This window comes from Nasonia vitripennis, assembly GCF_009193385.2.
Source record: "Nasonia vitripennis strain AsymCx chromosome 3 unlocalized genomic scaffold, Nvit_psr_1.1 chr3_random0014, whole genome shotgun sequence".
Lineage (NCBI taxonomy): Eukaryota > Metazoa > Arthropoda > Insecta > Hymenoptera > Pteromalidae > Nasonia > Nasonia vitripennis.
Window position 1 is genome coordinate 543,796 of NW_022279635.1, and position 6,147 is coordinate 549,942.

The 6,147-nt window shown below is 43.5% G+C and overlaps 1 long non-coding RNA gene across 1 annotated transcript; it reads left to right on the forward strand.

Annotated features, from left to right (window-relative positions):
• Positions 1–904: 904 nt before the first annotated feature.
• On the forward strand, positions 905–5,321 carry LOC116417007. The gene is made up of 5 exons (XR_004227313.1): positions 905–3,430; positions 3,873–4,070; positions 4,419–4,604; positions 4,724–4,957; positions 5,026–5,321. It is a non-coding gene; the product is annotated as an uncharacterized LOC116417007 (long non-coding RNA).
• The last annotated feature ends 826 nt before the right edge of the window (positions 5,322–6,147 follow it).

Consider the following 6,147-nt stretch of genomic DNA (forward strand, 5'->3'; position numbering starts at 1 on the left):
CTGTGGTCGTGCCTAAAAACGTTGACGAAATTAGTTCAATATCGATGGCTGACAGGTAGAACGCCCGATCTCGGCGCCGGCTTCAAGAACGCCCTATCTCGGTGCGAACTTATTTATAAGACTTTTCTACGTCATTTATATGCCATATGCGATTCATATTTCACCTTTTTTTGGTAGTCCTGTTTGCTTTCAAACGGTGTGTTGGACTACCAAAAAAAAAGTAAAACATTAATCGCATATGGCATATAAATGATGTACAAACGTATACAAAAATTAACTCGCACAGGGATAGGACGTTCTTGAAGCTGTCGCTGAGATAGGGCGTTCTTGAACCGGTAACCGAAATAGGGCATTCTGTTTCTCTACCGTCGATATGTGGTTAATGTGTAAAGTTTTCTCTGTTGAAAAATAACGTAAATTATGGCATCCTCGCTTTGCTTGATATCTTCCAAGTACGTAAGCTTATAGCTGAAGAGCAAAACCGCTGCCATTTGTTTCGGATATAGCTTTCTTCAAAATTATTTATTGCTTTAATACTAAAATTATTTGTACTTAATATTCAATTCTATAAAGTTATTGTACTTTTTGGTTTGATGGATAAATTTTTCGTTTAATAGTAATCGAAAAATGGCCACGAAAAAAACCCACATGCGAGACTGACAATGTTGTTTTTGCACAAATTGTTAAAAAAAAAAAAAAAAATAAATAAAACACAAAAAACAAGCCTTGGCGAATTAAAATCCATTTAATAGAAGCTGAGATCCAAGCGATGCAGTTTGTAGTTGTACAGAGTATACAGGGTGAAAACAATTGTTGAATCTTAATAATAAACTTCAACTGAATTTTCACTGCAGTTATTGTGTCCCATAAAAAATAACTTTTTTAATTTTTTTTCTCCAGATCTGTTTAACGGAATGACTTAAAATTAAAATTGTTTATAGCAATGGGTGTCTTAAATCCGCACTTAAGTCACGCAAGTCCGTGTCGTAATTAGCCATTTCTGGCACCGTGTATATCGCACTCTCTAAGCTCGTGCGCTAACCTCACACTGCCGAAAAGAACTGCATACGCCACGAATTTGCGTGACTGCGGATTTAATCAAGCAGTGCTATAAAATATTGTACGATACTCAAGTCGTATGTTCACTTTGCGGGACGGCGTAAGCACCCTCGCTACGCTCGGGCGCTTAACCTTTCCGTACCACAATGTGCCTTATACGACACTTGTACCGTAATGTACTAGTACAGTTTTAATTATTTGTAATACTAATGTTATTTTCATGAAGGTTCGACATTTCTTTTTCCAGTTGAAACGGTTTTAAAAAATTGCAATTTATGGTGTATCATAAAAGAATGATAAACGATAACATCAAATCTCCGCGGTAAAAATATAAGTATTATTTTTTTTCAGGTACATACTTCAACATACTTTTATCAACTATTTCAAAATCTATTAAAATTCCTAAATTAAAGTCGCTATACAAAACGGAGTATTTCCCCGTAATGTTTCGGTAAAAACAAAGAAAAGGAGACTGGACGGGTGAAATCCACTAAGTAGAAGCAGAGATACTGGCGTGTATGGACGCGCGCACACACACACGCATATATATTATGCATCCATTATGATTCTATTAATAACCGTCCGACACTTGAATTTTAATGAGCACAGATGTCGAAGGCCTGATAATATTTTCTGCGGAGTACAACATAGGAACAACAACTGCCTAATGCTTTTTTCAAATTGCCGGCTTTCGTTTTTTGCCGTGTGCGTTTGATCGCAAAACAATGACATTTTTTCAATTTTTGTAATTCTATGAGCCGGCGCGAAATTCCATGCGCATGTGACTGTAATTGTTGCGCACAATGCGCGGGAGTACGTACGCGCGCCTCGTGTATGCTGCACACCGAGGTCTGTGACGGGCAAACATATACATATATAATGCCGCGAGAAAGCGAAGGGCTTTTCTGCGTGGCTCGAGTGCAGCAGCCAGCCCTGTTATGCGCGTGTACACCTTCCCCACACCAGCAAGCGATAAAACGATTGTTAGACGCGGCTTTCTGCTTCGCGCCGATGGGGCGCCGGAAATCGGAATTCTAATTTTGAAGCTTTTGGATCGGTACGGATGTCCAAAGAAGCTTCTATAAAATTATGAACATACGCCAGACGTCATACACTCGCACCGAGCTCGAAAGTTTTTTTTGCCAATCTACAAAAAACCCAGTAAATAAACTATGAGCCGCCGGTCGAACTGAAGATGAAGTAGCTTATAGCGTACACAGCGCATATCGCACCTTCTCCCCTTTCTATAAACTGAAAAACTAAACATCCTCCCGCTCGAAAACTGACATTTCGCGCGCGTCATCAATGAAGCATTAAACTCTCCAGCGGCGGCCATAAATTCGAGCGGCGCGAGCCTTGACGAGAAGACAAATATTATGTACACCTTGCTGCCGTAGGTACGTGTATTCGCAAGCTTTGCGCACACTCCCCCCGAGTAAGCTTGACCGGCGCAGTACTCAGCGCGCGTGAATACACGTGAATGCCACATACTACAACATTCAATAATGGATAAATCGAATGATTAGCGAGAGGACGGGGCTATAGTCTCAACGCTGCGTCTCAGCGCAAGCTCTTCTCTCCGTGTATAATAAAAAAACCACGACTAGAACGGTTGAAAGATTTTCCACTTTTAATTGAATGATATAAACAAATAAGAGCCAACATACCTTTCGTACCAAATCCGAGGTAAACACCACGTCACCGACATCTCCAAAATGCTCTGCTACCAGTGTAGCCGCAGCCTCGGACGTTGCATTTCGGATGTTGAGTAGCATTTTACAAGTAGATGTACAGAGAGAAATATAGGAAAGTAGAAAAAGTAGAAATGCAAAAGAATGTCGTAGAAGAAAAAGAATGAAAAATGAAAGAAAAGTATGTTAAATAAAGAGCAAGTAATAGAGTATAGAGTTTTATTGGTTAAAAGCAACAGAAGCACGTGAAGCACGAAAAGTAATGCGATGTTGCACGCTCGGAAGTTACTTTCGTAATGAGGAGATTAACCGACAAAGCTAAGAAGGCGCTACTGCTACTCATCAATTCGGCGAATTTTTTCTATCGTCGACGTAAACAAGTGCCGAGTCGAGCCCTTTGCGCGCGTGCCGCTGTCGCCGGCTCGCGCCGCCACCCGCCCCACCTCCTCGCCCAGTACCTAGCCCTGCTTGACACCTCGCGCCATATCTCAGCGTCGCAGTATAGACAGCTATAACTGACCATACTATACGTTCCTAATTTTCGCCGAGTTCGTTAGTGCCCACCGCCCCTCTCCCCGATCAGTCATTTCCAGTGCAGCAGCCTTCCCGACAACACGCGCTTTTCAACGCAACGCAACTATGGGAAACAATATAAGCAACATGGAGGACAAGTCTGATATGTAAGTACATGTATTTTGTTATAGTTATTCGCAATCACCACTTTTTCTCCATCCAACCATTGAGATCGCGCTTTTTCGTAGTCCCTGGCACGTGGTACGCAACAAAAAATCCTCGTGCGCGCGCTTTCTCTGTCTCTGTCTTGTCCTTTCTTTCTCTATGTTCTTTTCTCTCTCTCTCACTCTCTCTCTCTCTCTCTCTCTCTCTCTCTCTCTCTCGCTCTCGCGCGCGCGCATTTTTCAGTTATTCGCAAATGCCTTCACCTCTTTTATTTATCGAACCATCGAGATCGCGCTTTTTCTGTGTCTCTGGCACGTGGTACGTGACATAAGAAATCCTCGTGCGCGCGCTTTCTCTGTCTCTCTCTTTTCCTTTCTTTCTAGCTGTTGTTTTCTCTCTCTCTCTCACTCTCTCGCGCATTTTTAAATATAAAATGTTTTTCAGGGAGAGCCCATGCAAACGTAGCTGCAGTCAGGATTATAGCATTGAAGCGCAAGTAGCCGTGCGTGGGCCGCCCGCATGCTCGGCCGCCCCGGCAACGACCTCCGCCGGAATTGCAGCGGAGGCAGCCATGCAGCCGATACCGGTAGCTGCAGCTAAAGCTCAAGCACCATCGCCGACATCTGCTTGGACTGGCACACGGTAAGAACGTAAAAAACATTCTCGTTCGCGCGCGCTGTGTCTCTCTCTCTCTCTCTCTCTCGCACGCACGCTTACTCTCTCTCTCTCTCTCTCTCTCTCTCTCTCTCGCACGCACGCTTACTCTCTCTCTCTCTCTCTCTCTCGCACGCACGCTTACTCTCTCTCTCTCTCTCTCTCTCGCACGCACGCTTACTCTCTCTCTCTCTCTCTATCTCTCTCGCGCGCGCGCTGTCTCTCTTTATCGCGCGCGCACGCTTACTCTCTCTCTATATATATATATATATATGTTTCTCTCGCTCTGTCTCTCTGTCTCTTGTCCTTGCACATTTTTAATGTATCTTTTTTTAGGGAGATTCCTGCACCATGCAGCCATGGCTGATTTCAGCAGCGACAGGATGAAGCGCAGCTAGCCGTGCGTGGGCCGCCCGCATGCTCGGCCGCCCCGGCAACGAACTCCACTGCTTATCCCCTGGCTGCGGAGGCAGCAATGCAGACGATGCCGCAAGTTGCGGATTTTACAAGGGCCGTCACATGGTAAATGCTCCCTTTTTCGGGCCCTCTCTCTTTATCTCTCTCTCTCTCTCTCTCTCTTTCTCTCTCTCTCTTTCTCTCTCTTTCGTCCTCGCACATTTTTCAAAATCAATTTTTTTTAGGGAGATTCCAGCACCATTGGACGTTTGCCGCCGTCAGCAGCCATGCGATGCACCGCAGGTAGCCGTGCGTGGGCCGCCCACATGCTCGCCCGCCCCGGCAACGAACACCGCCGTAAGTTCAGCAACGGAGGCAGCAATGCGGCCGATGCCGAAAGCTCAATTTTTTACGCGAGCCTCTTTGTCGGCAAATTATTGCTCCAACTGCCGTTTTGCGCAGGAGCAGTTGGCAGTAGCGTAAGTATAGCCGCAATTTAATTTGTTATTGTTTATCAAATATATAACTAATAAATAAAAATTCGTAGGAAAGAAAAGTTGATTGAACAGGAGGCTGGAATTGAGCAGTTGAAAAAAAAACTGAAACTAGAACGAGACTTCATTAAAAAATTAAAATATCAAATTAAAATAATCAAATATAATCGAAGAAATTAATGTAAAGAAATTAATAAAATATCGTTCTGTAAACAAATATACTTGTTGTACACTATTTTTAATCTCGTTTTCTTGGATACTCGCTGCTGGTTTCGAGTACTGGTGGTGGTGGTCTGCTTTTCTGCAACGCGGCCTTCTGCAAGAGCGTTTACGCGGCATAGCGGCGGCAGCTCTTTCGTCGGTCTGTAAAAAGGATGTGCGCGAGGAGGAGAGAGAAGGGCACTGCTCGGGACACACAATACTATGCAAATACTGTCGCGGCTCTACTTGGCACAACCGAAAGTCTGCGTGAGGAAAAGTATATTGGGCACCTGTAACGGGCAATATGGATTTTCCGTGAGCGTCAGCGTGTTTTCGTGCAGTTGTTAAATTGGACATCCATCTACAGATTTCTCTAGCGCGCCAGCGTAGTGAGAAAAAAAATCGCGTCGTACCCGCGGCGACTAACGTAAACGCAGGGGTGCGTCGGTTGAATTTTGTACTCGAGCATGACTCCGCTCTCTATTAAAATTGAATTGAGAGAGCGAAGGATAAAAATCCACTCGTGCGCAGTGGCCCGCTTTATAGCCGAACGCTAATTGATTCTCCGCGCTTCACCTCCGTCTAAACGAGATGAGGGAAGGGTGGGTTAGAAAGCCGATAATCCAAAAGGGCGGGGTTTAAATCCTGAGCAAGGGATTTTTTTTTCTTTTTTATTGCAACATTAACCTAATTGTAAATGTAACAAATCATATCCTATTTAAATAAAAGTAATAATATAATATTTCTACCGTTTTTTCGACAAAAAACTGAAATGATATAATACATTTATCCCACGCGCCACTATTTAATAGAAAAATATTCATTCAAAAATAAATACTATGGTATTTATTTTTGAATCAGTCGAAGGCGAGCGACAGCGAGCATTACACATAATTACAACGCAAATGCTTAAACCTATCTACCTATCTACCCCACGCGCTACATTTACTAGTCAGAGAATATTTATTGTAAAA